Here is a 24,723-nt window from a genome sequence, read left to right as displayed (position 1 = left end):
CTTAAGACAACGAAGTTGCACTTCAAATCGAGAGTCTGAATCTTTTGGGACAAAGAAAGAGAACTGGCTGGGAAAAAAAAGTAAAAGCATTTCAAGCCCATCATCACCAGCGCTATAATCGCTTAAGAACAGTTAAGTCAACCATGAAATTAACAAGGAGCAGAAATCTGTGCTCCTTCCACTGAGATCTCTGTGGCTGGGCTTCATATTTCCGAGATGAACGTCTCCCACGGTCACCCCGCGCCTCCAAGGAGAGCGACCCTTCTAGGAGATAGTATTCTCATTAGTGCTAGACAAGCAGAAGCAGGCTTTGACAGCAGTCTCAGTCCTGACAGTCTCTGACCATGCGACAGTCTCCGCCCTGTGGAGAACCCTGGGCTGCGGACAAGGACAGAGGTCGTCTACATATGGCTCTGCCCTATATCCAGGCGACCCCACGCACTCCAACCAGTGCACCTGCGCTTTGCCTCCAGTCTCTGATCTCCTGGGTCTGTGCCATCCCGCCTATGCTACCTGGCCCGGGGACCTGTCTTAAGCCTTCGGCCTGTGCTAACACCCTGGGACACCTGGCTTGGCTTCTACCCAAACATCTAAAATGGATATGTGACACCCTATCCCAAATAAGGCACTCACGAAATTTCATTATTACTGAAAGACTTGGAAGATAAGTAATAATACTATTTTTTGCATTGAAACACAGCGAAGGTTGCAACATCACCTGGTCCCTCTAGGTCTTCAACCCATAACATACAAGGGCCTCCACCTGTCCACCTCCTTCCCCTACTCCATCACTCCTAGCCAGGCCACTCCCAGCCACTGTCCTTGCCCCCCTGCTATGCCTCTGAAACTTGGAGCATTTTTCTTCCTAATTCATTATACTAAGCATGATGGATGCCTCATCCTTAAAGGGGAGATGGTAAGGAACCAACATATACCACTGGTCCTCCGTGCTTGTATCAGTCAGCGTGGGCTAAGAGGTGTTGCTGAAACAAATGATCCCAAATCTCAGTGCTGTATGACAGCAAATGATTATTTCTTACCCACCTCTATAGTCCAATGTAAGCTGGCCTCGGCTCTGCTCAGTTAGGGCCTCAGGATTCAGAAGCAGTCGGTACCTGGGACCTACTAGTCTCCCAGATGAGAGAGAAGAGCAATGGGAGAACAACACGATGGCCCCTGGATGTTCCGCTTGGAAAAGGCACACGGTACTTCCGCTCAGATTTCTTGGGCCAAAACATGTCAGTTACCAAGCCTGCTGTCACTGGATGGGAAGCATGATCCTAACAGGGAGGGGCTGTACGAGGGCCATCAGACATTTAGAACAAATCGTGCCCAACACAACGGACCCACTCACTGGGCTGATGCTTCTCTGATGATAACGCCTTTAGTTCCTTCCATGGAACCCTGTGAATAAGGTAGAAGTGACTTGTTTTACAGATAGAAATGGAGGCTCTGGGGCCAGGTAAGCAGCGACTCAGGGGAGGTCTGGAATTCTCTGTGAGCCCTGGGGTGCTGTGTTCCAGTACCAGTTTGGAGGCAGAGTGACCTGGGGAATTCCATAGGGAATCCCAACTCTAACCCAGGTGGGTGGAGGGACACACGGTATTTAGGGAGAGGCAGGTGGAGTTCTCCTAGAGTCCAGTCAGACTGGTCGGGAGGGGGCAGGGTTGCCCTTAGGAGGTGGGCAGGACTGCCTCTAGGTGGGAATGGGTGGGGACTGGGGTGATTCACAGGTAGATCAGCCTTGCCCGCTGGGAGCAACCCCTCTGCTCAGCAGAATTCCATCCGAATTTCCCTTCTGCGACTCTCTCCAGAATCAAGGGAGGACTTGCCGGTCCTGGTTGACAAGGACCCTGCTTTCCCCATTCCTAGTTTTTCCCTCCATGATCCTGGGCTCTCAGAAGTTTGGCTTAGCAATCCACGGCCAAAGGCTTTTGCTCACAGGTATTCCCTGGACCCAGAGGACTGTGGAACCTCTTTCCCTGATAGGCAGAGTCCAGTTCAGTAAACTTCGGCAACGCAGTCTTTCACTGCCCACCAAGTCTGAGTCCTCGGGCAGGACGAGGCCCAGAGTTCTTGGTCCAGACACTACCGCTAGGCTCCTTGAGCCTATCTGCAAAGAAAAGAGGCTTCACAGTCTCACACAGTTTTCTTTCTGGAGATCATCCAGTTGTAGAGCTCCAGAGCTGGAGGGCTTTTGGAGATCCTAGAGTCCAACATGCTCTTTCCAGAACTCTTGCCCAAGGAGAGGAAGGTCAAGAGCAAGGTCACCAGCTGTTCAGTGCTGAAACAGAAACCAAGCATATCACGGCCAACCCCCTCCTGGCACCAGCAGTGTCTGATCCTGTGAACAACGAGAGCCATGCTGGACTTCCTCAGGTGTTCACAGGGGCCAGAACATGCCGCATGGTCAAGGACCAGCCCAAGCCAAGCCCCCTCCTCCAGAAGGCTCCCGTGGACATGTAGCAGAATAGAGTAAGCAGTGGATTCAGAGCCACAGGCAATGAGTTCAAGTCCTGACTGCCATTTATTGACTATGTGACCCCGAAGAATTGACTTAAACTCTCTGAGCATCTGTGAACTTGGACTGGAGCTCCATTGACCTTGTTGGACGGGTGTCGGACGACAAGAAGACTGACCTGCCCTTTCCCACCTCCCCTAGATTTCCTACCGACTAATGACTTCACTGGGTGTATGGAGTTGATGGGAGAGAAATAGTGCATTTAATCAGTTCAGAAATGTATACTTGTACACCTCAACTTTTCAGAAATCAGGTCGTATCTCTCCATCAAGAGTTTTAACTTTATGTTAGCTAGGTGGCAGCCCTGAGGTTAATATCACTTCCTGCACATGTCCGTCCTGGTAGCTTGACTGGATGACCTCACCCCCTCAATGTTTCTGTCAACAAATCATTGAAGCACCCTTGGGTGGAAGGAACGAGAGTCCTGGATGGTGTCTGAAATGTTCTGCTGACGCCTTCTGGTAAGATCTAGAAAGCGCCAGCAGCAAACCTTGTAGAATAGTGATCAGTGGCATATCCAGAAAAAGCTAATGGGGTGTTGTGTTCAGAAATGCACATCACGCAGGCTCCTGCTGGCACAGAGGACAGCATCGTGTGGAAAAACCTGGACATTGATGTCGCAGAGTCAGAACGCTACCATCAACAGCTCTCTCTCACACACACGCTCACTCATCCTCTACCTCGGGGACAAGGTATCTCCCACGACTGGGCAGAGACTTGAGTTCTTTTCTCTTCATTCTGCCCCCGGGAGGTTTTGTGACTGGGAAAGCAGCCCAGGAGTCCATGTTATGCCTCACCAAGACTTGGCAGGTGCTTTCACATGTTCTTTGCCTCCAACCCAAACAAATCTTTTATGTTTATATTTAATTATATTCTAATTGCACAAATAATACAAGTGCATGTTCTGTTATTTAGAAAAGTGAAACTTACAGATGCATCAGAAATCCTCCCACATGGCCACCTGCTCCCTGCCACCATGCCCAAGGCCCTCCCCAAAGATGACATCATAACTGGTGTAGGGACTTCCCTGCCTGTCCAGTGGTTAAGACTCTGCGCTTCCACTGCAGGGGGCATGGGTTAGATCCCTGGTCGGGGAACTAGGATCATGCATGCTGCGTGGCACGGCCAAGAAAAAAAAAGAAAAATTAATTTGCTTAATTTGCTTTTGCATAATTTGGGTTTCATCAGTGAGTTAACACAAATAGTTAACATAAACAATATTCCATGTATTCATGCTTTTGCAGTTTGCTGTCTCCACTTAACAAGAAATCTTGTGAGAACTTCCCATATTAAATGAATATAGGATGACCTCATCTATAAACTGCTGAATAGTGATAATTTATTTACCCTTTTCCATGTCGATAGACATTTGGTTGTTTATTTTATATATTTGTGTAGCTACTATAAACAAGGCTAAATAAACATCCTTGTTTAGCCAACTTATGCATATGTGTAGGAAGTGAAATTGTTTTGGTCTAAGGGATTGCACCCTTTAATTTTAGTAGATATGGTTAAATTGTCCTCAAAAATGCTGTTCCTATTTACACTCCCATCAGTTCTAAATAGTATCTGGTTTTCCAAACTGTTGAGTGAAAAATGTATCTCGTATCTTGAGGTTGCACAGTATACTATTATTAATGTAAATTTATTTTATAGATATTGTCATTTGTGTCTTAAGAATGACTTTCCTAATTCCACATATATTCTTTCATATTTTTTTCACTTATAAATATATTTTAAAATATTTTCTTCAAATGATTTTTATAATTTTGTAGGGATAAATCATCTGTATTTGTTTTAGTATTGTGAGGTACCTGTGTACCTTCATTATATTACAAATGTATAGTTAGTCAATTCAGCACCATTTTTTGAATAATCTCTTATTCAAAATCTATATTTTACACTCTTTTAGTTTATATAGTAAATTCCTCAATGTGTAGGCCAGTTTCAGGAAACTATCCTCTTTCAAAGTGAGTATCTGATATTCTATATGTTTATTCTTACATATTCCTTCAATTATAATGGTTTATTATATATTTTCATGTGTCACAGAGAATTTCTACTTCACCACTTTCCTTTTTCCTAACAGTCTTGACTATTCTTACACATTTTCTTCAGTTTATCTCTTTATTCATGCAAATTTTAATTTAAAAATTATAGACATGACACTTTATCATTTTCTCATATGGGTCCTGCACGGTTTTTTTGGTTTACCCCTGGCTGTGTTGTAACAGTGTTGCTATTATGAACGACATTTTTCTTTATATTTCTTTATATATAACTTGCCAACACCTTTGTCTTAGACTTCTAGCCTCCAGAACTGTGAGACAAAAAAATTTCCATTTAAGCCACCTATTTTGTGGCATGTTGTTATGACAGCTCTAGCAAACTAACACAAAATTGTTTTGTTTTTTTTTAAAATAAATTTATTTATTTTATTATTTATTTTTGTCCGTATTGGGTCCTCGTTGCTGCACATGGGCTTTCTCTAGTTGCACCGTGTGGGGGCTATTCTACGTTGTGGTACTCAGGCTTCTCACTGCGGTGGCTTCTCTTGTTGCGGAGCACGGGCTCTAGGCTTGTGGGCTTCAGTAGTTGTGGCACATGGGCTCAGTAGTTGTGGCTCACAGGCTTAGTCGCTCCACGGCGTGTGGGATCTTCCCGGACCAGGGGTCAAACCCGTGTCCTCTGCATTGGCAGGCAGATTCTTAACCACTGCACCACCAGGGAAGCCCCCAGAATTGTTTTCTTAATTCTATTTTCAGATTGTTTAATGCTGATATATAAAGATACGACTGATTATTTATTGATCTTGTATACCCTGCAACCTTGCTGAACTCATTTATTAGCTCTAACAGCTGTGTGCATGTGTGTTCGTGTGTGTATGTGTAAGTGTGTATTCCTTCAAAGTTTTCTACGTCCTAGAGTGTGTTATCTGCAAATAGAGATAGTTTTACTTCTTCCTTTCCAATCTGGATGCCTTCAAATTTGTCACTGAATATTTTTCTGGCTTCCTATTCAGTCATATCTGTCTGTGGATATTAATTATACTTTTTCTAAAGTCTTCTCTCTTTACTCAATTAACTCTAAGTCCTTGAATGTTGATTTCCACAGGATGCATTGGTTTCCTCTTTTTTTTTAATTTAAAAATTAAAACAGTTTTTTTGGTTTCTTTGGGTCTTTGTTGCTGTGTGTGGGCTTTCTCTAGTTGTGGAGGACGGGGGCTGCTCTTCATTGTGGTGTTTGGGCTTCTCAATGCATTAGCTTCTCTTGCTGCAGAGCACAGGCTCTAGGTGCACGGGCTTCAGTAGTTGTTGCACTCAGGCTCAGTAGTTGTGGCTTGCGGGCTCTAGAGTGCAGGCTCAGTAGTTGTGGCACATGGGCTTAGTTGCTCTGCGGCACGTGGGATCTTCCCGGGCGGCATGTGGGATCTTCCCAGGCCAGGGATTGAACCCGTGTCCCCTGCATTGGCAGGTGGATTCTTAACCACTGCGCCACCAGGGAAGTCCCTGGTTTCCTCTTTTGTGGTGTTTGTTTTCCTTTGGTGTGTGTTAAATCACAGGAACATATGACTGTGCATCCTTGCCTTGCCATTTCCTTTTTACCCCGTATGAATGTTCTAGTTCTTCCTACAGCCTGCCCAAGGAACATGAGTGGAAGGGACAAGCCTTGTGGTCAGTCATGAGTCCCAGTGATGGAGGTTTCTAGACTGGGGCTACTTGACTTCCTGGGAGTTGCCCCAGGCTCTGTCTGTCCTCTGAAGCCCAAGTGCCCACACCTACTGCCCCTGTCCTGGAGCAAGTGAAGGAGGACACCTCACCCCCTACTTACTGCCCCCAGTGTCCCAAATCGTCACCCCTCAGGAGCCCAGGCTCCCTCTGCTCTGTGTCTCTTTCCTCTCAGAACCTCCAACACAACCCGCCTTTCACAGTGGTCCTCTCCTGATGTGTTTTTTTAAAAATTTTTATTGGGGTATAGTTAATTTACAGTGTTGTGTTAGTTTCAGGTGTACAGCAAAGTGAATCAGTTATACATGTACATATATCCACTCTTTTTTAGATTCTTTCCCCATATAGGCCATTACAGAGTATTGAGTAGAGTTCCCTGTGCTATACAGTAGGTCCTTATTAGTTATCTATTTTATATATAGTAGTGTGTATATGTCAATCCCAATCTTCTAATTTATCCCCCCCTTACCACCCCCCATAACCATAGGTTTATTTTCTACCTCTGTAACTCTGTTTCTGTTTTGTAGATAAGTTCATTTGTAGCCTTTTTTTAGATTCCACATATAAGTGATATCGTATGATATTTCTCTGTCTGACTTACTTCATTCGGTATGACGGTCTCTAGGTCCATCCACTGATGTGGTTTTTTAACAGAGATATTTTTTTATTCCATAAATTTGTGGCCACAAGGGACTAAAAGACTGACCTCATAGGTTTCATCCTCTCATCTGTAAAATTGGTATACTATTCCTTTCTCAAAATGTCAACATGGAAATGAACATGGGGCAAATTACAGACAGCACCTGTGCATTAAAGTGCATTTAAATGTCCAAGACTGTCCTCATTGCCTCACTGCAAGCAAGTTTGGAATGTGCCTGCACCACACTGGCTTGTCTGTAGCCCCCAGACCCTGACAGGTGGGTGGCTGGAGTCTGTGGGAACTCAGGGGAGCAGGAAAGGCCAAGCACCATCCCACCCTGGCTCCAACCCCTCAAAATTTCTAGAGATTTCAACAAGCTTCACTTCCTTACTGGCAGTGCCCACGTGACGGATGCCCAAGCCCATGATGGCGGCCATTGGACTGATGCTCCCACGCAGTGGCAAGGCTTAGGGCTGCATCTGTGAAAGTGCACTATTCCCACACATGCCCCCTACACCTGGCTCGTGTGTGTGCGCCAGCAGACATGCACACACACCACACGTGCACGCACACATGCTCACACACATGGGCACACGCTGTCCTCTTCAGGAGTCAGTTTTATTCTTTCTTTCCCCATGTTTATAACTGTTTATTCTTTTTTTTTTTTCAGCCGCACTGTGAGGCATGCGGGATCTTAGTTCCCCAACCAGGGATCGAACCTGTGCCCCCTGCAATGGAAGGGCAGGGTCCCAACCACTGGACCGCCAGGGAAGTCCCCTATCTCTGTTTATTCTTTATCTTTTCCTGTCCCTTTCCCTCTCTTTCTCAAGGAATCACCTCTTCCTCCATCTGTCTGTCTCCCTTTCTGTTTTCTCTGCCTCAGTTTTGGTTTTCTGTGTTTTGTTTTGTTTTTACCAGCCATCAGCTGTGCTGCATGCAGAGCTGGGGTGGTCAATTCAACGCCAGTCACAACGGCCCCCGAGCATAGGAGGCAAGGCTGAAGCTGCCCCACTGCTCTGACTGAGGAGGGCTGGTCGCGGTGTGAAAATCAGGACCAGGGACCCGCTGCAGTGAGTCCATGGAGCGCAGACCCTGCTGCCCTGGAATGAGGCCCAGGGCATCTCCCAGAATACCTCATCTCTCAGCCCTCATCTGCTGGGCAGGGGTTCGTGGGCCACCCCTACAGGGACAGCTGTGGGTCCAGTCCTGAGGTCACCAGAGGAGGCCCCACTGGTCCAACCTGGAAGAATGGCTGGGGTCTGGCTGTGAGCAACTCAAGCCCAGGTAAGCGGCTGTGTGAGGGGCAGGGGTGGGCCTGTTGCTGGGGGGTCTGGGCTGTGCCCAGTCCCTCCCATTTTCTCGGAGCAAGTCCCCCAGCCCCTCAGCTCAGTCTCATCCTCTGTAAGACAGCTGCCTGTTTTCCCTGTGGGATGTGAGCATTAGGGGACCTGAGTGGTCATCTTACCCAGCTAAGAAAACACAAGTTCTTTCCTGAATTTCCCACTTCTGCGCCTGTTTTCTCCATCCATTCATTCACTCATTCATTCATTCAGCCTGCCATGTGATGGACATGCTCAGTGCTTTGGGGGTGCAGAAACATGATCAAGCCCTGGCGCTTTGAAAACCCTGTTTCCTCTTTCACGCATCCCCCCTCTGCTTCTCTCCTTTAGCTTATGGGCCCCCCAACCCGGAGCCCATTGTCTGCTTCCTTGAAGCTGGCATGTAAAAGCAGATAAATCAGAAGAGTGGAGAAAATTTTCTAACCGGTTATGATCTGTTTAGATTAAAGACAAATATTGTTCACAGAAACACCCATGTAGGAACTTTTTATCTAAATTAGAGCTTTTTATCCAAATGAGAAATGAGTCATTTAATCTGTGAGGAGGGGCAGAAGCTGGATTTTGACAAACACATCAACCTTGAAAGACAAGAGTACTCAACTCTCTCTCCCTCAATTAGCAGAACACGACACTTCCGTGTGTGGCTCTCTGTTTTCTAGTGGAGAGCGGAGTGGGGAAGGGGGAAGGGGGAAGAGGAAGGGGCATCCACAGACCACCAGTGTCCTGACTGGTGCCAGGTCAGGAGGCTGTGAGGTGAGGGAAGTAGAGGTGCGGCCCACAGGCTCCATGTCTTTCCTCTTCAGGGACCAGCCACACACTCTCCCAGGGGGCACCCAACACACCATTGGGGCAGGGCACCAACTACACTTCCTGAGAAATACTGATGGCCTGCAGGCATTTATCACTCTCAAAATGTTTTCATTATTCAAAACCCAGTCTTGGAGAGCTTGCTCTGATGGACTAGTTAAGCAGGCTTTGGGAGGTGTGTGTGTGTGTGTGTGTGTGTGTGTGCGCGTGCGCGCGCGCACTGTCAACCTCTGTTGATCAGTGCCACTCTGGCGAACTGTTCTGGTGTCTTCCACATGTTACCTCTTCTTTTATCTGGAGAGGGAGCTTCAGTTTACTCACTTGACTGATGTAGAAACTGCTGCTTGCGGGTACCAAGTCCAAACAGCCAGTACGTGGCAGAGCTGGAACAGAAATCAGCCGTGACCACCCTCAAGCCCTCTGGGGCCACAGCTTTCTCCATGTCTAGTGCAGGTGCACCTAGTGGCTTCCCTCACCTGTCAGTTTGGGACACAGCCCCTCCCTCCAAACTCCCATGCTTTGTGGGTTCAAGCAATCTCCTTTCTGAGAAGCACCTTGGGCTTCCAAAGAAGAGAATCATGTGGCCAGGGAGGGCCCCATGCTGACCTTCAGCAGCATAAGAGTGAAGGAAAGGAAAGTGACCAGGAAGTGGTCTGGGGGAAGATCCCAGCCCCCACCCCCAGGACAGCAGATCCACCACGATGCAGGGACTGGTCAACCTTCACGACCCCTGGCAGGAGACCTGCTGCCGGTGACTCAGAGGAAGAGGCTCAGTTCACAGGTCCCCCACATGCAGCTCAGAAGGAAGCCATGTCTACTGAACCTGTACCCTGGACCAGACACCTTTTAGTCCAATTTCTTCCTGGGCAGTGTGTGAGAGAGACGTGATTGTCATGTCTCTCATCGAACAGGCAAATAGGGGAGGCTGGGAGGTTAACACTGTATGACTATTTGTGCATTAAGGCTGGCCTTCCTGTTGGACTCTTGACTTCAGAAGCAGAGACCTTGTAAGCCCAGCACAGAGCAATGCCATGTGTTGTCTGACCCCCAAATCTAAATGGCCTCTGACCTAGAGAAGGAAGGTTATGGGGCTTGGCTGTGGTGTGTCCTTTACCCCAGCATCCTTGCCCCAGGAGTCCTCTGCCCTTGGAGTCATACACTACAGGGACACCGGTTGGAGGCAGATCTGAGTGACAGTCCTGGCTACAGTTACTGGCCATGATTTAGCCTCTCTGAGTCTCAGTTTCTTGTCTGCAGAATGGGAGAAGCAGCAATACCCACCCACAGCGTTGCTGTGATGATCAGAGGAGAGGACATAGGTAAAGAGATTAGTGTTTGCAGGACATAGGAAGTGGTCAGTAGAAGGTAGCTCCTCGGAAGGCAAAGAAGGAACAGTGTCGTACCACTCAGTGATCTGGGAATGGAGCTCTGCCCCGACCCAGAAGCCACGTTGGAACCTGCATCAGGAACATGGGGCAGCCTCATCCCATTGAGGCCTCCAGCTTGCGGTGGAGCTCAGCATCGCAGGTCAACAGCATGAGCACACGAACTAGAGAGAAAGTGTGCTCTGAGCCAGGAGGGAGCCACGAGGCCAGTCTGTTGGTCAGGCAGAGCTTGCCCTTTTGGGGGACGCATCGCGTATCTCTCTCCAGGGAAGCTGTCCAGCCCCCAGTCTTCTCGTGGCATCCACTTGTGCCAAATGTGTGGCCTCCCAGCTCCTAAGTGAGTCAGTGCCCCCTACTTTAGAAGGTGTAACTAGATGCCTCTGGCTGTGATGGCAAGAAGGGGGATGTCAATTGCTTGTGGCATTTGCAGGGCACCTGAGCACACCCCTACCCTCAGTCTGACCCTTCCCGGTATCTGTAAGGAGGCCCTTCTTTCCCAGACTTGACATCCAGTAATTCTATTAAGCGCCGATTCAGGCGCTGTCCTTTGTGCTGATCAACAGCACACCTCCTTATGGCCAGATGCCAAGGATCTCTACCACAGCGAGTGGGCTTTTAATTTTTTTTTAAATAAATAAATAAATATATTTGTTTATTTATTTTTGGCTGTGTTGGGTCTTCGTTGTTGCGCGTGGGCTTTCTCTAGTTGTGGCGAGTGGGGGCTACTCTTCGTAGCGGCGCGCAGGCTTGTGCTTGCGGTGGCTTCTCTTGTTGCGGAGCACGGGCTCTAGGCATGCAGGTTCAGTAGTTGTGGCTCACGGGCCTAGTTGCTCCGCAGTATGTGGGATCTTCCCGGACCAGGGCTCGAACCGTGTCCCCTGCGTTGGCAGGCAGATTCTTAACCACTGCACCACCAGGGAAGTCCGGGCTTTTAAATATTTGTATAAAGCTGCATTTGGCTTCAGAGTTGCAAGTTTCCAAGGCTTCATGCTACCTGAAGCCTAACACCTCCTGGCTTCTCAGACTCAAAAGGTGCTGAGGCTCCGTTTAGCCTCAGGAGTAGCACGGCACGCACAGCCTGCTGCTTGTAGAGCAGGGACCAACAGGTCACAGTGTCTAGAGCAGAAGCAGCTGCAGTGGACGTACTTCCCCATCAGAGGCAGAAGCTCTCCAGGGCAGAGAGATACCAGTCTTGGCCATCGTCCTAAATATGTGTTTATTTGATGTTGTAGGCTTTCCCTTTTCACGTAGTTACAAAAAGTCCCCATTCTTTTGTGAAATGAGAGAAATTGGACATCTTTAAGGGGACAAATTGAATCCCAGCCTTGGGTACAGATGGGACTGGACTCCCCACCATTGCCGGGGGCAGGGTCCTTCTGGTTCTGCCACAGGACTTCCTGGCTCAGGATGAGGACTGAACCTCAGAAGCCCCCATGCCCTCTCACAAAGATACACCTGGCTCAGTCTACTTACATCATCCATAAATGTCTGACAAGGACTCAGACCAAGTTTCTAGCATAGATACATGCAGAGCTGCTTGAATGAAGTGGGAATAGGGGGTTCTGGGGTCTCATACTCAGCTTCTTTCCCACTCACCAGGGACCCACAGAATTCATACTGAAAACCATGACTCTAAATAGAGCCTTGTAAACAGTGGCCTTTGAATGGGTCCAGGTGGGGTGAACAGAAAATTTCAGCATAGGGTCATCTGAAGGACCCACCCTCCCTCTACCTTCCAGCTTCTCCTGGCCCTGCTCATTTGTATGTACTGTGGAATATCTTAAGGTATGAGCTCTTAGCCCAGATGAGAGAGAGAAAGAATGTCTCAGTTCAGAGAACTTGCCCATAATCATGCTCTAGAGGCAAGAAAAATGTTTAGCTTTTGTACTTGATAGAATAGACTTCCAGATAGGATGGCTACATTTGTATGCAACTCTAACTTCTTTCCAAATTTCCATTGAAATGACCATCAACAGACTATAGAAATAGGAAAAGCATGTGTAAATGCTAAAAGGTGGAGAAGTGTGGCATTGCCAAATCATAAATTCAGATGTTCAAGATATTCCAGGAAAAAATGGGACAAGACCAGATAGAAATAAGGACCAAAGCAACCCCTGGTAGAGAACCAGGAACATCACCCATGGATATCCAGGGATTAGAGGCAAGGGCAGCTGAGGACACATATAGATTTCATCCTCCCCCTGAGCCGGGACTAGAACCTTGGATCATAGCAAAGGTGTAGCATAAGGTTGCACTTGATTTGTGTCCAATAAAAAGAATGACTGCACTAAGCAAAGAATGGGGATATTGCCCCAGCTGTAGTTGCCATTACAAATATGGTTAAAGCAATCTCTCTGATCAGAGTCAGAGATATCTGGATTTTCATCAATAGCTGAGTGACCTTGGGAAAGTGACTTCGTTATCTCTGCTTCATTTTCTTCCACCAATGAGGGTTATCTTAGGATCAACTTCATAGAGCTGTGAGAATTAAATACAATAATCTATATTATAGACTCAGCAAAGGGATGGTACTTAGTAGGTAAATATTACTTCCTGAATTGGTTCCAGTGTTAGATGAGCAAGATGATTCATTTATATCTATTTATTTAAAACAGAGAAGTCCAGCTTTACTAATAGCTAATATGCAGGCTGACTCTGGCGCCTGCCTTGACCAAATGTCAGGTGGATTTTGGTCATGTCTGGTAAAGGCCACATGCTAGGGCAGAGCAGGAACTCCCACTGCAGAGGATGGACAGTAGTTCCCCCACATGTTTCCTACTTTCAGAATTTTGCACCTGTTGTAGCTTCCATGCACCCAGCTACAAATACATGTAGACTATATTTTCTTAAGTAGTTGAATCTTTGCTTGTACTGTCTTTGTCTGGTCCTGCTTTTAGGGTAATACTAGTCTTATAGAATGATTTAGGAAGCCATTCCTCTACTTCTGTCTTCTGGAAGACATTGTAGAAAATTGGTATACTTTCTTAAGTGTTTGGTAGAACTCATCAGTGAACCCATATGGGCCTGGTGTTTTCTGTTTTGTTAGGTTATAAATTATTGTTTCAATTTCTTTAATAGATGTGGGCCTATTCAGATTGTCTATTTCTTCTCAAGTGACTTTTGGCAGATTGTCTTTCAAGGAATTGGTCCATTTCATCTAGGTTATCAAATTTGTGGGTATAGAGTTGTTCATAATCTTCATTTTCTATAAATTTATTTTTATTTATTATTTTTGGCTGCATTGGGTCTTCATTGCTGCACACAGGCTTTCTCTAGTTGCAGTGAGCGGGGGCTACTGTTTGTTGCAGTGTGCAGGCTTCTCATTGCGGTGGCTTCTCTTGTTGTGGATCCTGGGCTCTAGGCGTGCGGGCTTCAGTAGTTGTGGCACGCAGGCTCAGTAGTTGTGGCTTGTGGGCTCTAGAGCGCAGGCTCAGTAGTTGTGGCGCACGGGCTTAGTTGCTCCGTGGCATGTGGGATCTTCTCGGACCAGGGATTGAACCCGTGTCCCCTGCATTGGCAGGCAGATTCTTTTTTTTTTTTTTTTTCTTGCAGTACGCGGGCCTCTAACTGTTGTGGCCTCTCCCGTTGCGGAGCACAGGCTCCGGACGCGCAGACTCAGCGGCCATGGCTCACGGGCCCAGCCGCTCCACGGCACGTGGGATCTTCCCGGACCTGGGCACGAACCCGTGTCCCCTGCATCGGCAGGCGGACTCTCAACCACTGCGCCTCCAGGGACGCCCCTGTTCTAATGTTTAAATTACTTTTCTTCTGCTTACTTTGGATTTAACTTGTGCTTCTTTTTCTAGTTTCCCAAGGGGGAAGCTTAGATGGTTAGTTTTAGGTCTTTCTTCTTTTCAAATATAGGTATTCAATGCTATAACATTCCTTTCAAGCATTGCTTTTGTTGCATTCCACAAATTTTGATAAGTTGTATTTTCATTTCATTTACTTAAAAATACTTCTTAATTTATTTTGAGATTTCTTCTTTGAACCATATCTCACTTAGAAGTGTGTTGTTTAATCTCCAAGTATTTTGGGATTTCCTAGCTATTTTTCTATTATTTATTTCTAGTTTAATTCCATTGTGATCTGAGAGCAGATATTGTATTTTATATTTTTAAAAATTTGTTAATATGTGTTTTATGGCCCAGAATGTGGTCTATCTTGGTAAATGTGCCACGTGAGTTTAAGAATGTATATTTTGCTGTTGAATGAAGTAGTTGATAGATGTCAATTATACCCAGTTGATCTATGGTGCTGTTGAGTTTGCTATATCCTTACTGATTTTCTGTCTGCTGTGTTTGTCCATTTCTGACAGAGGAGAGTTTATGTCTCCAACTATAATAGTGGATTCATCTATTTCTCCTTACAGTTTTATCAATTTTTGTGTCATGTACTTTGATGCTCTGTTGTTAGGTCCATACATGTTCATGTTTATTATGTGTTCCTGGAGAACTGACCCCTTTATCATCATGTAATCCTCCTCTTTATCACTGATAATTTTCCTTGCTCTGAAGTTGGTTCTGTCTGAAATTAATACAGCTACCCTACTTTCTTTTGACAAGTGTTTAGCACAGAATATCTTTCTTCATCCTATTCCTTTTAATCTATATAGGTCTCTATTTAAAGTGGGTTTATGTAGACAACATATAGTTGGGGTCTTGTTTTTTGATCCACACTGACAATCTCTATTTTTAAATTGGTATATTTAGATAATTGACATTTAAAGTGATTATTGATATAATTGGATTAATATCTACCATATTGTTACTCTTTTCTATTTGTTGCTCTTGTTTTCTGTTTCTATTTTTGTCTTTTTACACTTTCTTCTGCCTTTTGTAGTTTTTTTAAAGGTTTTAAATTTTTTATTTTTATACACTTTTAAAAGGTTACATTCTATTTACAGTTATTGCAAATATTGGCTATATTCCCCATGTTGTACAATACATCCTTAAGACTATCTTATACCCAATAGTTTATACCTCCCACTCCCCCATCCCTATATTGCCCCTCCCCCCTCCCCTCTCCCCACTGGTAACCACTAGTTCGTTCTCTATATCTGTGAGTCTGTTTCTTTTTTGTTATCTTCACTAGTTTGATGTATTTTTTAGATTCCACAGATAAGTGATATCCTACAGTATTTGTCTTCCTCTGTGTGACTTATTTCACTTAGCATAAAGGCCTCAAAGTCCATACATGTTGCTGCAAATGGCAAAATTTCATCCTTTTTTATGCCTCAGTAATATTCAATTGTGTGTATGTATGTATGTTTGTATATGTATATATATATACACCACAACTTCATTTATCTGTTGATGGACACTTAGGTTGTTTCCATGGCTTGACAATTGTAAATAATGCTGCTGTGAACATTGAGGTGCATGTATCTTTTTTTTTAAAACATCTTTATTGGAGTATAATTGCTTTACAGTGTTGTGTTACTTTCTGCTGTATAACAAACTGAATCAGCTATATGCATACATATATCCCCATATCCCCATATTCGCTCCCTCTTGCATCTCCCTCCCACCCCGCCCATCCCACCCCTCTAGTTGGTCGCAAAGCACTGAGCTGATCTCCCTGTGCCATGCAGCTGCTTCCCACTAGCTATCTATGTTACATTTGGTAGTGTATATATGTCAATGCTACTCTCTCACTTCGTCCCAGCTTACCCTTCCCCTCCCATGTCCTCAAGTCCATTCTCTACGTCTGCATCTTTATTCCTGTCCTGCCCCTAGGTTCATGAGAATGATTTTTTTTTTTAGGTTCCATATATATGTGTTAGCATATAGTATTTGTTTTTCTCTTTTGGACTTACTTCACTCTGTATGACAGACTCTAGATCCATTCACCTCACTACAAATAACTCAATTTCGTTTCTTTTTATGGTTGAGTAATATTCCATTGTATATATGTGCCACATCTTTTTTTTTTTTTTTTTTTTTTTTGGCGGCACGCAGGCCTCTCACTGCTGTGTCCTCTCCCATTACGGAGCACAGGTTCCGGACATGCAGGCTCAGCAGCCATGGCTCACGGGCCCAGCCGCTCCACAGCATGTGGGATCTTCCCGGACCAGGGCACGAACCCGTGTGCCCTGCATCGGCAGGCGGACTCTCAACCACTGCGCCACCAGGGAAGCCCCTATGTGCCACATCTTTATCCATTCATCTGTTGAGGGACACTTAGGTTGCTTCCATGTCCTGGCTATTGTAAATAGAGCTGCAATGAACATTGTGGTACGTGACTCTTTTTTTTTTTGCGGTACGCAGGCCTCTCACTGTTGTGGCCTCTTCCGTTGCGGAGCACAGTCTCCAGACGCGCAGGCTCAGCGACCATGGCTCACGGGCCTAGCCGCTCCACGGCATGTGGTATCTTCCCGGACCGGGGCACGAACCCGTGTTCCCTGCATCGGCAGGCGGACTCTCAACCACCGCGCCAACAGGGAAGCCCCCATGACTCTTTTTGAATTATGGTTTTCTCAGTGTATATGCTCAGTAGTGGGATTGCTGGGTTGTATGCTGGTTCTATTTTTAGTTTTTTAAGGAACCTCCCCTCATTGTAGTTTTGATTTGCATTTCTCTAATGATTAGTGATGTTGAGCATCTTTTCATGTGTTTGTTGGCAATCTGTATATCTTCTTTGGAGAAATGTCTCTTTTTGCCCATTTTTGGATTGGGTTTTTTTTTTGATATTGAACTGCATGAGCTGCTTGTATATTTTGGAGATTAATCCTTTTTCAGTTGTTTCGTTTGCAAATATTTTCTCCCATTCTGAGGGTTGTCTTTTCGTCTTTTTATGGTTTCCTTTGCTGTGCAAAAGCTTTTAAGTTTAATTAGGTCCCATTTGTTTATTTTTGTTTTTATTTCCATATCTCTAGGAGGTGGGTCAAAAAGGATCTTGCTGTGATTTAGGTCATAAAGTGTTCTGCCTATGTTTTCCTCTGAGAGTTTTATAGTTTTATCTGGCCTTACATTTAGGTCTTTAATCCATTTTGAGTTTATTTTTGTGTATGGTGTTAGGAAGTGTTCTAATTTCATTCTTTTACATGTAGCTGTCCACTTTTCCCAACACCACTTATTGAAGAGGCTGTCTTTTCTTCATTGTATATTGTAGTTTTTTTTTTCTAACATCTTTATTGGGGTATAATTGCTTTACAATGGTGTGTTAGTTTCTGCCCCATAACAAAGTGAATCAGTTATACATATACATATGTTCCCATATCTCTTCCCTCTTGCGTCTCCCACCCTCCTACCCTCCCTATCCCACCCCTCCAGGTGGTCACAAAGCACCGAGCCGATATCCCTGTGCCATGCGGCTGCTTCCCACTAGCTATCTACCTTACGTTTGTTAGTGTGTATATGTCCATGACTCTCTCTCGCTCTGTCACAGCTCACCCTTCCCCCTCCCCATATCCTCAAGTCCGTTCTCCAGTAAGTCTGTGTCTTTATTCCTGTCTTACCCCTAGGTTCTTCATGACATTTTTTTTCTTCTTAAATTCCATATATATGTGTTAGCATACGGTATTTGTCTTTTTCTTTCTGACTTACTTCACTCTGTATGACAGACTCTAGGTCTATCCACCTCATTACAAATAGCTCAATTTCGTTTCTTTTTATGGCTGAGTAATATTCCATTGTATATATGTGCCACATCTTCTTTATCCATTCATCCGATGATGGGCACTTAGGTTGTTTCCATCTCCGGGCTATTGTAAATAGAGCTGCAATGAACATTTTGGTACATGACTCTTTTTGAATTTTGGTTTTCTCAGGGTATATGCCCAGTAGTGGGATTGCTGGGTCATATGGTAGTTCTATTTGTAGTTTTTAAGGAACCTCCATACTGTTCTCCATAGTGGCTGTACCAATTCACATTCCCACCAGCAGTGCAAGAGTGTTCCCTTTTCTCCACACCCTCTCCAGCATTTATTGTTTCTAGATTTTTTGATGATGGCCATTCTGACTGGTGTGAGATATCTCATTGTCGTTTTGATTTGCATTTCTCTAATGATTAATGATGTTGAGCATTCTTTCATGTGTTTGTTGGCAGTCTGTATATCTTCTTTGGAGAAATGTCTATTTAGGTCTTCTGCCCATTTTTGGATTGGGTTGTTTGTTTTTTTTGTTATTGAGCTGCATGAGCTGCTTGTAAATTTTAGAGATTAATCCTTTGTCAGTTGTTTCATTTGCAAATATTTTCTCCCATTCTGAGGGTTGTCTTTTGGTCTTGTTTATGGTTTCCTTTGCTGTGCAAAAGCTTTTAAGTTTAATTAGGTCCCATTTGTTTATTTTTGTTTTTATTTCCATTTCTCTAGGAGGTGGGTCAAAAAGGATCTTGCTGTGATTTAGGTCATAAAGTGTTCTGCCTATGTTTTCCTCTGAGAGTTTTATAGTTTTATCTGGCCTTACATTTAGGTCTTTAATCCATTTTGAGTTTATTTTTGTGTATGGTGTTAGGAAGTGTTCTAATTTCATTCTTTTACATGTAGCTGTCCACTTTTCGCAGCACCACTTATTGAAGAGGCTGTCTTTTCTTCATTGTATATTGTAGTTTTAATTGAGCATTTTATGATTCCATTTTCTCTCCTTGTTTAGCATATTTGTTGTACTATTTTTTAACTTTTTTTTTGTACTAGAATTTTTACTATACATTTACAACTAATCCAAAAGCACTTTCACGTAACACTATGGGGCTTCCCTGGTGGTGCAGTGGTTAAGAGCCTGCCTGCCAATGCAAGGGACACGGGTTCGAGCCCTGGTCCGGGAAGATCCCACATACCGTGGAGCAACTAAGACTGTGAGCCACAGCTACTGAGCCTGCGCTCTAGAGCCCACGAGCCACAACTACTGAGCCCATGTGCCACAACTACTGAAGCCTGAGCGCCTAGAGCCTGTGCTGTACAACAAGAGAAGCTACCACAGTGAGAAGCCCCCACTTGCCACAGCTAGAGAAAGCCCGTGCACAGCAACAAAGACCCCAAAATAAAAATATATATAAATAAAATTAATAAATTAAAAAACAAGTAACACCATGGATTCATGAGTAGTGAAAGTACCTTATAATAATAAAATATTTCTAATTCCTCCCTCCCACCCATTGTATCATTACTGTCATTAATTTCACTTATATATAAGTATATATATGCTTATATTTGTAATTATTTTGAACAGTTATCTGTTAGATCAATTAAGAATAAGAAACTAAAAGTTTTTATTTTACCTTCACTTATTCATTTTCCAGTGATTTTCCTTTCTTTATAGATCAGACTTTCTGACCTATATCATTTTCCTTCTCTCTGAAGAATTTCTTTTAACATTTCTTGCAAGCCCAGTCTACTGGAAAAAAATTCTCTCAATTTTTGTTTGAGAAATTCTTTTTCCTCCTTCTCTTTTGAAGGAGATTTTCACAGGGTACAGAGTCTAGGTTAGTTCTAGACACTTTAAATATTTCCCTCCATTCTCATCTTGCTTGCATGGTTTCTGAGGAGAAGTCAAATGTTGGTCTTAAGTTTGCTACTCTATAGGTAAGTTTTTTTTTTTCCTTCTGGCTTCTCTCAAGATTTTTTCTTCGGGCTTCCCTGGTGGCACAGTGGTTGAGAGTCCGCCTGCCGATGCAGGGGACACGGGTTTGTGCCCCGGTCCGGGAAGATCCCACATGCTGCGGAGCAGCGGGGCCCGTGAGCCATGGCTGCTGAGCCTGTGCGTCCGGAGCCTGTGCTCTGCAATGGAAGAGGCCACAGCAGTGAGAGGCCCGTGTACAGCAAAAAATAAAAAAAAAAAAAAGAAAAGAGAAAAAGATTTTTTCTTCATCTTTAATTTTCTGAAGTTTGAACACAATATGCCTAATTATAGGTTGTTATTATTATTGTTTTGGTGTTTATCTTCCTTGGTGTTCTCTGAGCTTCCCAGATCTGTGGTTTAGTGTCTGACATTAATTTGGGGGAAATTATCAGTCATTATTCCTTCAAATATTGCTTCTGGTTTTTTTTTCTCTCTTTCTTCTTCTGATAATCTCATTATACATATGTTACACTTTTTGTAGTTGTCCCAGTTTTTGGATGTTCTGTTCTGTGTTTTTTTTTTTTTCTCTTTGATTTTCAGTTTTGGAAGTTTCTATTGTCATATCGTCAAGCTCAGAGATTTTTTTCCTCAGCCATGTTCTGTCGACTAATGAGCCCATAAAAGGCACTCTTCATTTTTGTTATAGTGTTTGTGATCCTGTGATCTCTAGCATTTCTTTTTGATTCTTTCTTAGAATTTCTATCTATCTGCTTCTATTAATGATGTGTTCTTGCATGTTGTCTACTTTTTCCATTAGAGCACGCACTTAGCACATTAATTATACTTGTTTTAAATTTCCAGTCTGATAATTCCAACATCCCTGCCATATCTGACTCTTATTCTCATACTTGTTCAGTCTCTTCAAACCATGTCTTTTGCCTTTTAGTATGCCTTGTAATTTTTTGTTGAAATCTGCAGATGATGTACTGAGTGAAAGGAACTCTGGTAAATAGGCCTTTAGTAACGTGGTGTGGTAAGGTGTGGGGGAAGGGGAAGCATTCTATAGTCCTATGATTAGATCTCAGCCTTTGATGAACCTGTACCTTGGTCCTTGGTCTGTGAACTTCACCAGTACTTCTCAGTTGTTTTCCCCCCTTAGGTGGGACAGGATGGCTAGAAGGGACTGGAGTTGAGTATTTCCCTTTCCTTGGGTAGGTTAGGCTCTGATAAAATCCCAGTAGGTTTTGGTAAAACAGTTTTTCATGAGGGCAGCCATTGTCAAGAAGAACAGAATGCGCTGGTATAGTTCAAAATGGCTCCTTTCCCCCTTTCTCTGCCAGAAGCTTGAGGGGATTTTTCTGTGATATTCACTGTGAGGACTTGGTAGAGCTCTTAGAGGTAAAACCCAAAAGGTGTGGGGTCCCCCCCTGATGACTAGGTCCCCCTGGAGTTTTTAACTCTCAGACTTGTCCATATTGGGCCTCCAGAAATTAATCAGTTACAGTTTACGTTGCCTGGCACTGGTTCCTGTGGAGGTTTCTGCTCCATTGACTTGTGATTCTCCACATCTGCCTATCTCTCTGATTTGGGGAATAGCATTTTGTTCTGTGATTTCACTTCTCTGAAGAATCTAAGAAGTGGTGGTGATTTTTCAGCTTGTTCAGTTTTTTACTTGTTAGGACAGAGTGGCAACTTCTAAACTCCTTACATGTTGGACTAGAATACCAAATAGTTGAATCTTAATGTGCTCTATGAGGAGACAGAGAACAACCATGAAAGTCCTCTGTTTCATAGAGAGGTGTGCTCGTTACCACATGCACATCACTAAAAGGAGTTACTAGAATTCATGATGTTACACATTTTCCTTAGACAAAAAGACAAGTGTTCTAAATTGTTAACATTAATGACTCTGTCCTAAATGTGATGGAAAATGAGTGTTACCTCTCAAGGAAGGGAGAGACCTGGTCAGATTTGAGTGTTTGAAAGATCACTCTGGCTGCATCAGGCAAAAGAGGTCTCAGGCAACTTCAGCAAGAATTTTTTTTTTTTTTTTTTTTGGCGGTACACAGGCCTCTCACTGTTGTGGCCTCTCCCATTGCGGAGCACAGGGTCCGGACGCACAGGCTCAGCAGCCATGGCTCATGGGCCCAGCCGCTCCGCGGCATGTGGGATCTTCCCGGACCGGGGCACGAACCCGTGTCCCCTGCATCAGCAGGCGGACTCTCAACCACTGAGCCACCAGGGAAGCCCCCAAGAATGTTTTTTTTAAAAAAGACTCAGTCCCATAAGACTGCCCTCACTTCAGACACTGGTCACAAATGTCAGGTCCCCAGGTTACCCACGCTACTGTCTAACTTGGATTCCCATGACCCTCCCAAGTTTCAGTTCACAGAAGTCAGGAAAACAGTTTACTTACACTTACTGGTTTATTATAGAGGCTATAGCTCAGGAACACCCAAATGGAAGAGACATGTAGGGCATGAAAGGAGGGCATGACTTCTCCAGGCTCACCACCCTCCCAGTACCTCAATGTGTTCACCAACCTGGAAAACTCTCTGAATTACATTGTGTAGGGGTTTTTATGGAGGTTTAATCATGTCAGCAAGATCGATTATTAAATCAATCTTCAGTCCCTCCACCTTCTGGAGCTTGGGGAATGGGGCTGAAAGTTCCAGGATTCGAATCAAGGTTTGGTCTTTCTGGTGACTAGCCCCCATCCTGAAGCTAGGGCATTTGCCAAGAGTCATCTTATTAGAAGAAAAGACACTCCTCTCGCACAGGAAATTCCAAGACATTTAGGAGCTCCATGTCAGGAACTGGGAACAAAGACCAAATAGGTATTTCTTATGCCACAGAGGTTCAGGCAGATTGGAGGGAGACCATTAATTCTTTTAAGAAGCATGTCTCTGAATGGGAAAAGAAGGCAGGATGGAATCTACAAGGCATGGGTGTTCCAGGGATTTTTTGAAAATGAGAAAGGTTAGATGTTTAAATGGAAGACATTAAAGAGAGAGAAGAGAGGGTATATTTAAATGCACAATATTGAAGAGGAGGTATGTGGAATGGCATCCAGGGCAGAGGAGGAGAGAATGACCTGTGAGAGAAAACGGATGGTGTCCTCCATTATGACAGGAGGGAAGGATGCAGACAAATGTGTAAATTTGGGGGTAAGAGTTGAGACAGTTCCTGATGATGGTTTTGAATTTCCCTATGAGGTAAAAGAGGGAGGGTCACCATCTGACAGGGGGAGAAAGAGAGGGCAGTCTGGGGTTTGGTAAATGCCCAGAGGATTTGAAATTCTTGGGAATGTTTGGGGAATTTAGAGAGGAGTACAGTGAAAAACTCAAACCATGAAAAAAGAAAGCCATACAAGGATATACAATGGAGAAAAGACAGTCTCTTCAATAAGTGGTGCTGGGAAAACTGGACAGCTACATGTAAAAGAATGAAATTAGAACACTCCCTAACACCATACACAAAAATAAACTCAAAATGGGTTAGAGACCTAAATGTAAGACCAGACACTGTAAAACTCTTAGAGGAAAACATTGGAAGAACACTCTGACATAAATCACAGCAAGATCTTTTTTGATCCACCTCCTAGAGTAATGGAAATAAAAACAAAAATAAACAAATGGGACCTAATTAAACTTAAAAGCTTTTGCAAAGCAAAGGAAACTACAAACAAGACAAAAAGACAACCCTCAGAATGGGAGAAAATATTTGCAAACGAATCAACAGACAAAAGATTAATCTCCAAAATATATAAACAGCTCATGCAGCTCAATATTAAAAAAAAAACAACCCAGTCCAAAAATGGGCAGAAGACCTAAATAGACATTTCTCCAAAGAAGACATACAGATGACCAAGAAGCACAAGAAAATATGCTCAACATCACTAATTATTAGAGAAATGCAAATCAAAACTACAATGAGGTATCACCTCACACCAGTTAGAATGGGCATCATCAGAAAATCTAGAAACAACAAATGCTGGAGAGGGTGTGAAGAAAAGGGAACCCTCTTGCACTGTTGGTGGGAATGTAAATTGACACAGCCACTATGGAGAACAGTATGGAGGTTCCTTAAAAATCTAAAAATAGAATTATCATATGATCCAGCAATCCCACTACTGGGCATATAGCCAGAGAAAACCATAATTCAAAGAGACACATGCACCCCAATGTTCATTGCAGCACTATTTACGATAGCCAGCATACGGAAGCAACCTAAATGCCCATCGACAGACGAATGGATAAAGAAGTTATGGTACATATATACAATGGAATATTACTCAGCCATAAAAAGGAATGAAATTGAGTCATTTGTAGAGATGTGGATGGATCTAGAGACTGTCATACAGACTGAAGTAAGTCAGAAAGAGAAAAACAAATATTGTATATTAACGCATGTATGTGGAACCTAGAAAAATGGTACAGTTAAACCGGTTTGCAGGGCAGAAATTGAGACACAGATGTAGAGAACAAATATATGGACACCAAGGGGGGAAAGTGGCAGGGGTGGTGGTGGTGGTGGGATGAATTGGGAGATTGGGATGGACATATATACACTAATATGTACAAAATAGATAACTAATAAGAACCTGCTGTATAAAAAAATAAAGTATAATTAAAAAGAAAAAAGAAAGCCATAAATGAAACTCTATTATACAGATTAAGACATTGTCTCCATCAAAAGATAACACAGGGACTTCCCTGATGGCACAGCGGTTAAGAATCCACCTGCCAATGCAGGGGACACGGGTTCAAGCCCTTGCCCAGGAAGATCCCACATGCCCTGGA

General features: G+C 44.0%; 1 protein-coding gene across 1 annotated transcript in view; it reads left to right on the top strand.

Annotated features, from left to right (window-relative positions):
- Positions 1-7,708: 7,708 nt before the first annotated feature.
- RASGEF1A (RasGEF domain family member 1A) overlaps positions 7,709-24,723 on the top strand; it is a 120,493-nt gene continuing 103,478 nt past the window's right edge. Inside the window, exon 1 of the mRNA XM_027091856.1 lies at positions 7,709-8,173. The gene's annotated coding sequence lies outside the window, so the exon portion shown is untranslated. The remainder of the gene's footprint in view (positions 8,174-24,723) is intronic.

The sequence above is a fragment of the Aethalodelphis obliquidens genome, unplaced genomic scaffold (assembly GCF_003676395.1).
Source record: "Aethalodelphis obliquidens isolate GAN/ISIS:26980383/991018 unplaced genomic scaffold, ASM367639v1 scaffold73, whole genome shotgun sequence".
In the NCBI taxonomy this organism is placed as follows: domain Eukaryota; kingdom Metazoa; phylum Chordata; class Mammalia; order Artiodactyla; family Delphinidae; genus Aethalodelphis; species Aethalodelphis obliquidens.
Note: the sequence above shows the minus strand (reverse complement) of the source record. Positions and strands in the feature narration are given on the sequence as shown.